Here is a 12268-nt window from a genome sequence, read left to right as displayed (position 1 = left end):
AATTTTTTGAAACACCTGGGACGTACGTCCCGTTGCAAGTCAATAGAGATTACAAATTCTAGATTTTCAACAAAACATATTATGGTTATATTGCTTACGAAATTTTCTAAATAACATGGACATTTCATAATATTTACCATTAGTATGGTGGTTGTCACTAAATTATTTTTATTTGAAGTGTTATTAGATTGTGAGGAAATTAATATTTTACAAAGCAATTCACGTTATATCCGAAAATTTTGGTAGAAGCTAAAATATATAAAGTTACGGTCTTATAAATGCTGATTTCAAAATCACTGCTTTTTCGAACGTTTCTGATTAAACGACGAAACAGAAAATCTTTTTGCTTGGAACACTAAATAACGTAAATTAAAATAAAAAATTTTAGAAGCCAACTTACAAGATAACTGCAACAAATTAGCCGTACCAACCACCTGTCCGTATGTTGTATTTATGTCGTTGATAAACACCCGAGAAAATCACTAGTCTCTGCATAGGTTTTAATAATAACTCCAGGCTCCACTATTTTTTCGAAAAGCGCAAAACGAGAAGAAAAGGAACAAACTGGTTACATTATTTAATCATTGATTGCTGAGTAGAATAACAGCAATATTGATATCCTGTGTAAACTATACATGTAAAACTCGAAACTATTATTAATTATTAGTTTTAAATATCTGAGATGGCGAGGCGTTTGTTTCCGATATAATAAACTTTTTTCTAAGTCAAGGCTACATTTTGCTCTCAGCTTATTAGGTATTGTGTTTGTGATTAATGGGCCATAAGGAAGGAAGTAAAATTATGTTTGTTGATCTTTGTAATGTTTCTAATCTTTTAACTCGTTTCATAAAAATCTAGTTGACAAATACCTTTTAGAGTGGAGATAGCGATGCAGAAAAAGAAAACTAAATGATATTTGATACCTAGAAAATATTAAACATCCGTTATAATTTAGTGTAAACGCATGTGTTAACTTATTTCAAAATACATTATATTTGTGCTTATCGAATGTGGCACAAAATGAAGTGAATATAAAATCTATCAGTGTTTTTCTATTTCTTAAAGAAAAAAGTATAAATAATTTTTGCAATATGGGGAAAGAAAATGTTACTTGAAAATTCATACATCTTAATTTTATAAATAATGACAGAAGACATAAGTGAGTACATAGTCAATAGGGTAGAAATCGAGCACGTGGTCTTGCTAATATAAGTCCAACCTGGTGCTTATTCAGTTATTTGCTCTCATAAGTTATTAAATGACATACAAAATATAACGCTTAAAAGTACAAAATATGACGCTTAAAAGTAAATTTAAGATTTAAAACTACGACACGTGTATGAATATGTTGTGACAAGTGCATCTGCCGTAATATTTAATCATATAATTTATTATCATTAACTTGGTAGTACTTAATAGTGGGGATCGTCATGAAATGAAAGGCAGGCATAAAAATAGTCCATTTAAAACCACATTTAAAATGTATTATTACCAACAATGAGTATTTCACAACATTGGCTAAACAGAACTAAAGCTTATTATACTTATAAAGCCGCATAAAACAAATGAATGGAATGAATCAAGATTTCAGTATTTGAAAAGTTTTCATCCAGGTAAATACTTAGCTTTTCCAGACAAACATATATAGAAAATGAATAATTTATCGCTCTAATTCTTTCACAAAAGTCTTCTGTCTTGGATCCCAGTGTTTCCTTTCTTGTACAGAAAATTGTATTAGTATAGGTTATAATCCCCGGTCTACCAAACGTGTTCCCCCTTTCAGCCATGGGGTCCTTATAATGTGATGGTCAATCTAATTCACTGGTAAAAGAGTAGCCTAAGGGTTGGCGGTGGATGGTGATGACTATTTGTTTTCCCTCTAGTCCAGTGGTTCTTAACCTGGGGGTCGTGACCCCTGGGGGGGGTCGTTTGAAGTTTCTCGGGGGTGACGGATGGTGTGGGGATTATTGGGGAAATCACGGAGCAGTTTGTAGTTTTTGTGGCAAGTGCCTGTAACTGCCCACCAATGAGAACCACGCTGAAGTGCGGCAGTTGAACTGCATCGAGTTGCTTGTTACGCAACCACCTGTCTAATTTTGAGTAAAAATTTCATATATTACAACGTTTTAAATTGCCTATATTTTTTAACTATATAATATTAATACATCGAACTTAAAACTCAAATATCAAAGTTTCCATCGTATTTAGTATATTTTTTCATTATATATATTAACCCTTACACTGAGTGAATAAGTAGGTTTTTTGTATGATGTTCAGTAATTCCATGGATTTTGCATTTGTTTTGCACTTGTAGCATTTCTCAAGGTCATTTATTTGTAACATTTTCAATAAATTAAGATCTTCATATAGTTTTGTTTTATTCTACCTTTACGCAAAGTTAACCATCACAAAAATTTTATAGGGTTATGGTAATACCCTGTAGAGTCTCAGGGGGTAAGACGATAAAAAAGGTTAAGAACCACTGCTCTAGTCTTTCGTGCAAACCTACTTGTAAGCTATCTGCATTAGTCGTCCCAAACTTAGAAGTGGTAGACTAAAGGGAAAGCAACTAATCAACTAAGCAACTGTCAACTCTTGAGCTAATCATTACTAGCGAACAGTGAAAATGAGCGTCACATCATAACACTTCTATGAATAAAATTACGATCATGTTTGAAGATGTGATCGAATTTGCAAGCCTTACGTTGCGAGTCGAGTGTCCAAAACATCAGGCAATTCTCGGCCAGAAGGGAAGGAGGCTGAAATCGTTTGTGTTTTGGCATAGCTATACTGTTACGAGTTCTATTTTTCTTTTAATTGTTTTCTAAGTTGCTAATGAAAGGGGAGGTGAATTCACCCTAAATGTCACCCAAGCATGAAGACCTAAAAGTAGGTGTTCAAAGTCGCTATGCCAGAATCTGCCAGCTGATTTTGTACTTTTTGCTCTTATTAAAATCTCGTGGGTTCCATATCTGAAATGTATTCACATCACCAGTCATAGACTAGCGTGACACAACATGGCACACGTGCTCAAGTACCACGAGCGAATATAATAATGGGAAGTAGCTTCGGGTTCGAACCATCATCTCCTTGATGTATGTACAGAAGTAATTGGGTTTAATGCAGGAATTTTATCTTTGAATTACGAAAGGTTTTTTAAACCCCGCAAGTGAGTATTTATATTAGTCAATTTAAACATATTTATGAAATAAAAAATGCATTTGATGAACATAAATGTTATGAAGTTTAGTGTTCACATGTTACGTTGCATCAAACAAATAGTGAACCGTTTTTAAAAAAATAATGCATCTTGCATTTTAAAATTAATTGAAACTGAAAAGATTTTCATCACCAAATCCACATTTTTCTTAAACAATTTGTGAAATACTTGTTCTGTTTGCCAATCATCATCTGGATGAAATTATTCCTGCTATAAAAAAGAATCCACCATTCTTTTCTGAGAATGAACCGTAAATTGATTGGTAAAATATATTTAAACTACAGAATGTAAAATATTTTACTTAGTAAACAATATTTCTTTCTTAATATTCTTAAACTGCAAAACCTTCAAAACAAGAAAAACATATATAATTAAATAAACTTTAAAACATTTTAATTTCTAAATGTTATTCATATTATTTGTAAAAATATTTATATTTGCAAGTTTTATTATATTTGTCGAAATTAAACTATTTGTCACAAAAGTGCAAAACTGAGCTTAGAGGAAAATCACATCATCTTAAACTTCTTATATCTAGGAACACAAAAAGAAAAAAATATGTTATTTATTTAGTTTTCGTTCGTTCGTTGTTAAGCACAAAGCTTCACAATGGAATATTCATTTTTTGTCAACTTTTTAGTATTATAAGTTCTTAGATGTAAGACGTTTAGCCTTAGGTTTAAGATATTGTTTAACCGAACACATACAGTTTGTTTTTTATCGTATTGGCTTATTATTATTATTTTGTACAATCGTATTGTGAAATAAGTTTGCCTATTCTAACATTTATAACTGGAGAACTGATCATCAGAGATATGTAATAGTTCCCTGCTGGGACAGCGGTAAGTCTACGGATTTCCAATGCTAAAATCAGGAGTTCGATTCCCCTTAGGACTCAGCAGATAGCCTGATGTGGCTTTGCTATAAGAAAACATACACACACAGATACGGAATATTCGGTAGGTGAGGTAATGAGACAGGCGACTATGTTATCACAATTTAGTCTGCCCATTTCCACATTAGGGACGGCTATACACACGTAATTATTATCTATGTTCATGCAAATTCCTTAAAAACAAAGAGTAAATGTTATAAATAGTTGCACAGGACAGTCCGACCAAAATGTAAAAACATCAGTTTAACTCTACATTAACACAGCAAACAGTTTAAGAAAAGTTTTGTATTTAACATTCACTGTGATAGTAAACTCTACAAAATTCAAATAAAGCTCTTCATTCATAATTTGAAGTCTGAAATTAATAGTACGAATCAATAACCTTTTTTTTCGCTTCATAAATTGCGAATAAATACCATTCAAAAAAAAAACTAGGTTCATATTATCGAGAACAGTAATAATATTTTAAACTGATACAGCCATGAATAATGGCCATGGCACTATAATTATATATATATATAAAGCGTTTGTCATTACTCATAAACTATAATATTCAACGTAAACGCAGGTAATTCAATTATACATATATATGTAAAACAAAACAGACAATATCCTATATATGAAACGAAAACTGAGTAAGGCGGTATTCGAGATATGTAGCTTAATTAATTGGCAAAAATCATCAACACGATAAGCAGAATTGTAGGTTCAAATCCCGTACCGTTCTCACTTTCGCTTTCTCAAAAACATTACACAGTTAATAAAAATATGCTTTTCCGTTGTGAACACATAAACAGCCAGTAAGTGCTCTAGTACCCTCGTATACAATGTCAACTGCAAGAGTGCTACAACTGAACACACATCTTAACTTGTATAGGACAATAACTCCTTATGAACAAAACTTCAACAACTAACAATGATACTACTTACCGTTGTCCCGTCACCCTATATGAATAGATCTAATGATAGTCTTAAAATGAAAGAGGTAGTAACATTCGCAACAGCTCAAATGCGGATTCAGCTTTAGTTAAGAGATAACACTAGTACTGTAGCTTCTGTCCACTATACCATCATCGTATGAAAACTCAAGTGCAACATTTCAATGCAGCAGTTTCATTCTATATAAACACGTGTTGGTTAAACAATTCCCAACTTGACATAACTAGATTACGATAAAAATGGAAAATATGTGATATAACAAATATTGACAGTTTTTAATTACATAGCATAGTAGTTAGTATTCGACTCGAAATTTACGATCCAAAAGACTGAATTTCAGCTGTGAGGACGTTATAATGTGCGGTAGATTCCACTATTCGATTACAGTAGACCAAGAGTTGACAGTGGGTGGTATTGATTACCTGCCTTCACTTAGGTCTATCACTTCTTCAGTAGCTTTGCGAGGACTTCAACAAACAGATAAACAAAAACGTTTCAATCTGCACGTACAACAGCCTTACAACACGTTCTAGATAGCGTCGTCTTCTGAAATGCGCGATTCCTATCCATGTCTCTGTTCAGTGTTTCGTAAAGTTGAAAACAAAGCTTCTTTTGAAATATTTCGTAATCATTTGTGTTCAATAGAACTGTTTAAACCACTTCAAAAGTGGAGCAAGAATCTTCTTTCATCTCATAGTTTAGCTTTTTGGTTATACATGTGATTTCTAATATCATCAGCAAAACATTTTTTATGGGCTCTTAAAGGCCAAGCATACGATAATTTTCACAGTTCCTTTACCGTTTATACGTACTGTCCTTATATAGTTACTTACTTTATACAAGTTTTCAGGCATGCCACCCAGTGGCGCAGCGGCATGTCTAGGGATTTACGACACTAGAAACCGTGTTTGGATACCCGCGGTTAGCAAAATACTGATAGCCCATTCTGTAGCTTTGTGCTTAACTACAAACAAACTTTGAGAATCTAAAATTCCAATTTGGAAAGTTTATAGAACGATGTCATACACATTTGAATAAGCCTGGCATGGCCAGGTGGTTAGGGCACTCGACTCGTAATCTGAGGGTCGAGGGTTCGAATCCCCGTCGCACTAACCATGCTCGCCCTTTCAGCCGTGAGGGCGTTATAATGTTATACGTAATTCCAATATATTCGTTGGCAAAAGAGTAGCCCAAGAATTGGCGGTGGATGGTGATGACGAGGTGCATTCCCTCTAGTCTTCCCCTGCTAATTTAGGGATGGCTAGCGCAGATAGCCCTTGTGTACCATCGAGCAAAATTATAAAAAGGAAACGAACAAACCCAATCGAATAAATTAATTATCTTATGCACGACTTACTAAAATGTAAATGCTGCAAGTAAAACATATTTTCAATTATTACGTACTTATATAAGATGATCGAACTTTATTCGTTATAGTACGACTCTGAAAGTTTTGAATGTTTTTTGTTATCAAGATTAACGTCTTAGACACAGTTTTAAATTAAAACAGACCTACAATAAAGCACACTCATTATAATAACTGTAAGAAAGCTCCAAAGAGTTTGTGACATATAGGTTACATAAGGTTGAATTCTGACTCCAAACCAATGAGATATATATTGTTTTAGACAAGTAGATATACTAATAAAGTAGCATTGATTAAAATTCATCAAATATTATGTACATGAAACAAAAGCCTTTGATGATTGAGAGTTAAAAGCAAATAATAGATAAGATCGTCATACGCTTAAAAGCAAAAGGAAAAAATATTTGTATTTCATTCTTTTAAAATATATGTCTGTGACATTTGTTTGAGCGTCAAAATAGCTGATAATCACGAAATACAGCAATGACATTTTGAGTAAAAGTTATTTTATTTCTTAAAATAACAAGAATTAGTTAGTTATCACCATTAGATTCCATCTAGGAACATAGGGCCGCAATCGCTTGCGGATTCTTCAACAAGTATTTAAGTGAGTAGGTTGTTAGCCCACTGCACCGAGCCGTCCCTAATTTAGCAATGTAGGACTAGATGGAAGGCAGCTTGTCATCACCACCCACCGCTAACTCTTGGGCTACTCTTTTACCAGCGAATAGTGGGATTGACCGACGCTTTATAACGCCCCCATGGCTGGGAGGACGAGGATGTTTGGCGCGACGCGGGCGCGAATCCGCGACCCTCGGAGTAGGAGTCGCACGCCTTACGCGCTAGGCCATGCCAGGCCCGAAATAACAACAGCAGTTTTCTTATTTATCATGGAATAAATCTCAGCAAACGACATTAATAAACATCTTAAATATTTATACGCTATATATATTTTTGGAAAAATATTACATATTTCATAAATACCCGAAGTCAAAAATAAATTTAAATTTAAGGAAGGAATGTGTTTTTTGTTGGTTTTTTGTTTTTGTTTTTTGCTTTCGTGCAAAGCTACTGCGCTACCCGTTCCTAATTTTGTAGTGTAAGACTAGAGAGAAGGCAACTAGTCAACGCTAAAATCAAAGGTTCGATTCCCCTCGGTGAACTCAGTAGATAGCCCGATGTGTCTCTCCTATAAGTTAAAACACAAACACAACATGGTTAAGGCACTCGACTAGCAATCTGAGGGTCACTGATTTAAACCCTTGTCACAGAACATGCTCGTCCTTTCAGCCATGGGGGCGTTATAATGTTACTATTCGTTGGTAAAGGAATACAACAAGAATTAGCGGTGCGTGGTTTTGACTATCTGCTTTCCTTCTAGCCTCTCACACCTAAATTAGAAACTGCAAGAGGAGATAGTCCTTATGTAGGTTTGGTCAAATGTAGAACAAAACCAAAACAGTCTAGAAGAATGCAACATTTATCAGTTTGACGTCATTAAGGGTTCTCGTCAAAAATAAGATTCATAAATAACGAATATAAATTGCATGGTTTACATTACCATATTTTGTTACTTCTCACAAGGCAAATACGCCAGATGACTTGGTCAGTCTTGTTTGGAGAATAATGGTTTATAGTACTTGTTTTGATCATGAGATACACTTGCTGTGGGCCATTTAGTTACCATTTGATCGTCTATACCACAACGTTACACTGTCAACGATGAGAAGCTATTTATGTTTAAGAATTTTGTCTTCCAAACGATTTTTGCCGTTAAAAAAATAAAAATAGTAATTTTACTGCCCTCTGTGGAGATTCACATGAATTTAAAACTTAACATGTAAAATTTATAATGTTTATTTTAGATTGCGCTTTTTTAATTATATCAGGCCCGGCATGGCCAAGCGTGTTAAGGCGATGGACTCGTAATCAGATGGTCGCGAGTTCAAATCCCGGTCGCACCAAACATGCTCGCCCTTTTAGCTGTGGGGGCGTTATAATGTTACAGTAAATCCCACTATTCGTTGGTACGAGAGTACCCCAACAGTTGGCTGTTGGTGGTGATGACTAGCTGCCTTCCCTCTAGTCTTACACTGCTAAATTAGGGACGGCTAGCGCAGATAGCTCCCAAGTAGCGTTGCGCAAAATTAAAAACAAAAGATCAAATTTTACAAAAAATCGTTTTTAACGTTTGAAACTTGTTTCTCGTGTAGGTAAAGCAGCATAATCGAATATATAGAATACATCATATTTAGATAAATAAAAGTGTTAGATATATGCGTAACGCATATATATAATTTTTAGACCAATTAGAGGCTTATAAGCAGGTATTGAAGTATTTATGTCAATATATTTCAAAATATGTTAAAAAGTAATAATTATCGATAATTCTAAAAACGTTATTTTTCTTTTCACTGGTTGTACAACATGTGGTTGAGACGGATGATTAATTTATTGAAATGTTCTAATAAGTCTCGTATCTCATAAAAATTTATAAAAATTCTGCTTCAATATTACAATGAGGTAAATGAGGTTAATTTTTAAATGAAGTGGAATAAACACTATCACTATCATTCTCAAATACCTTAAAATGTAGTGGATAACATGTTCAAATAACTAAAAGAAAAATGAAAAGATGGCCAAGAGTTTGGGTCTCGCTCACAGTCAGATGTATGAGAAGTTCGTGTTTTAAATTTTCGCGCGAAGCTACACGAGGGCTATCTGTACTAGCTGTTCCCTAATTTGCAATGTAAGACTAGAGGGAATACAGCTAGTCATCACCACTCACCGCCAACTCTTTTTCCAAAGAATAGTGGGATTGTTCGTCACTTCATAACGCCTCCACGGCTAAAAGAGCGATCATGTTTGATGTGACGGAAATTCGAACCCATGATAATCATATAAAAAGTTAAGTGCCTCAACCACCAGGCCATGCGTTTATATTTAGACAAGTTCAACATAAGTTCAAATAAATACTCCGATATGTATTTACTCAATAATATAGTGAGGTTATATTTTGCAAAATTGAAAGTTATAATAAAAGATATCGGCCCGGCATGGCCTAGCGCGTAAGGCGTGCGACTCGTAATCCGAGGGTCGCGGGTTCGCGCCCCCGTCGCGCTAAACATGCTCGCCCTCCCAGCCGTGGGGGTGTATAATGTGACGGTGAATCCCACTATTCGTTGGTAAAAGAGTAGCCCAAGAGTTGGCGGTGGGTGGTGATGACTAGCTGCCTTCCCTTTAGTCTTACACTGCTAAATTAGGGACGGCTAGCACAGATAGCCCTCGAGTAGCTTTGTGCGAAATTCCAAAACAAACAAACAAACAAATAAAAGATAAATTTTCAAATGATAAGAATGAAAAATAACAACATACCTTATACAGCTTCTTGCAGATTTTTGTAGTCACTGTGTAATAATAAGCCTACTATATTTCATTCTACACTGCGTAACCGTTGTTCAATTTTGTTTGGGTGATATCGTGAAGTCATTGGTTTTTTTAGCCCTTTTACTGTTTGACGATATCGTATTATCTGCTGGACATATCACGTCATTAATTAACTGCCTCAGTGGCGGTTCAAGGTTGTGTGAGCCCTATATCTCATGTAATTTTACATAAAATTATGAATGGGTCCCCATTAAGACCATGGACCCTGGGATTGAGCCCCCTCTAGTTTCTACCTAAATATGCCACTGAATTGCCTTCATTTTCTGGTGACCCTGTACCTCACGAGTATGTAGTTGTATTCTCTAACTATAATCATTAAAGCAAAGTTAAAAGTTTTCTGAAAGGTTTTAGCTTTACTGTAGAAATGGATATTATAGTTAATATCTAATGTTCTATCAACTAATTTTTGTTTTTAAGACGAAGCCCTAGTTTTATTGTTTCAATCTAGAAGTTTGTAAACTTATATTTTTGATGTTCATAGCATTATAGTATATTAGTATCAACTTGGTGAAGGATATCAAGTGACTAATCGCGCATTTTTGAAATGTTGTGTGTCACGTGGTTAATGAATACCAACTTTATATTCACGAACTGTTAAGTACTTACGTCTATTACCCTACTTTTTCATACAACTATGTGATACTGGATGTACGTTTACAAGAGCACAGACCAATACGCCCACGTACTCATTGCATAAATACACACAAAAATACAGACAGACCCACCAACTCCTATTCCTCACTCATTGTTGTTTATTAAACGAAAGAAAAAACTGAGTCGAAGCAAATAAATCAACTGCCAAGTAAATAAGAGTTAACAGTTCTAACAGGTTCCAGACTGTAAATGACTTAAATGTATTCTGCTATTCTATGCAGAACCTATGTATTAATTTATAGTTAGGTCAAACGAGTCTCTGTGGTTATTGTGTTGAAACTATATACCCTAGGATTTACGGTTCGTGATATGTTGTTGCAAAAACGGACTCTGTATTTTGGGCTGTCGATGCATTATAAGAGTTACGTTTAAATCCTGATACTGATAAGTGTTGCCCAAAATACGCTTTAGGCTAGTTGTTTTCCCTCTAGTGTATCAATTTTCAAAATTAGAGAGATAGTCCTGAAATAGTTTATTGCAAAATATTTAAACAAAAATCATTGATATTCTACAGGCAAACTTTTAATTGATTAAATATATAACTAAATACTGACTTTGCTTGCTTGTTTTTTGTTTTTGAATTTCGCACAAAGCTACTCGAGGGCTATCCGTGCTAGCCGTCCCTAGTTTAGCAGTGTAAGACCAGAGGAAAGTCATCACCACCCACCGCCAACTCTTGGGCTACTCTTTTATCAACGAATAATAGGATTGAGCGTCACATTATAACGCCCCTACGGCTGAAAGGGCGAGCATGTTTGACGCGACGGGGATGCGAACCCGCGACCCTCAGATTACGAGTCGCACGCCTTAACACGCTTGGCCATGCCGGACCGTGACCTTTCTTTACAGAGACACATCTGTTGCTTTTACATGGCAGGTATTCGTAGTCTCATAACATGCTCGCCCTTTCAGTCGTGGTTCAATAATGATTAGGTCGAAATATAATTATATATTTGGTGATCATGGGCAGGGTGGAAAATGAGAAACATACCTCCTACTTTATTTATTCAGCATATTTATATGAACATTTTATTCACTTCATAATTTCACACTATTTTTCTTCCCACCCTGGAAAATTTCTGCTCACGCCCATGTCGGTTATATTAGCATGTCTTCGTATATATAACTATCCATGCATCGTTTTCACTTCCTTTCCTTTCAAGTATTGCACAGACTGATATGAATTGGAATACCACACATAATTAGTTTAGTGTAATATTATTTTAGATAGCTAAGCGCATGTATGTAATAAAGAATCAAGTGTAGCGTGGAAATTTGATAGGGTTATCGTAAAGGCTCTACAGAGAAGCTCCAACAAAGCACTTTCTATGTTACTTTATGAATTCAGATATAAAGGAACTGTGTTGAATATGAGACAGTATAGATCGGCATAGATTTTATTTGGCCACCCTCTATCTGTGTTTAGACATTTCTGTATTACAGATTTATTTGTCACAACATTTTCTTCGTAATGTGACTGAAACACTGGCTTCCTTGTGATACTTTCTTTCAATTTCAGTATAACTTCATGATGTCTCAACTTTATGGTTAAATACGTATGCCAAACTTTAACTATTGTTTGATTTTAAGGTAAGTTTGTCGTCCCTTTAGTAGCTTCCCATACACAACATTTTTGTCATTGTACACGTTTGTTGAGTTTAATAATTTCCTAAACTGATTTTGATGAACTGATATCTGTTAATCGCGTGAGAAAATGAAAGTGTTTGGAACGGTGTTCTCACATTTC

At 34.8% G+C, this 12268-nt stretch overlaps 1 protein-coding gene across 3 annotated transcripts in view; it reads right to left on the bottom strand.

Annotated features, from left to right (window-relative positions):
- LOC143239343 (serine/threonine-protein kinase SIK3-like) overlaps positions 1-12268 on the bottom strand; it is a 104900-nt gene that overhangs the window by 84917 nt on the left and 7715 nt on the right. For 2 of the 3 annotated variants that reach the window (XM_076480330.1, XM_076480333.1), the window contains exons 1-2: positions 5046-5858; positions 401-522 (exon numbers count right to left, since the gene is read on the bottom strand). The gene's annotated coding sequence lies outside the window, so the exon portion shown is untranslated. Of the gene's footprint in view, positions 1-400; positions 523-5045; positions 5859-12268 lie in introns of those variants that run through there. The other variant, XM_076480331.1, reaches the window with a different exon arrangement.

The sequence above is a fragment of the Tachypleus tridentatus genome, chromosome 13, assembly GCF_004210375.1.
Source record: "Tachypleus tridentatus isolate NWPU-2018 chromosome 13, ASM421037v1, whole genome shotgun sequence".
NCBI lineage: Eukaryota > Metazoa > Arthropoda > Merostomata > Xiphosura > Limulidae > Tachypleus > Tachypleus tridentatus.
The sequence above is the reverse complement of the archived record's forward strand: the minus strand, read 5'-3'. Positions and strand labels throughout refer to the sequence as shown.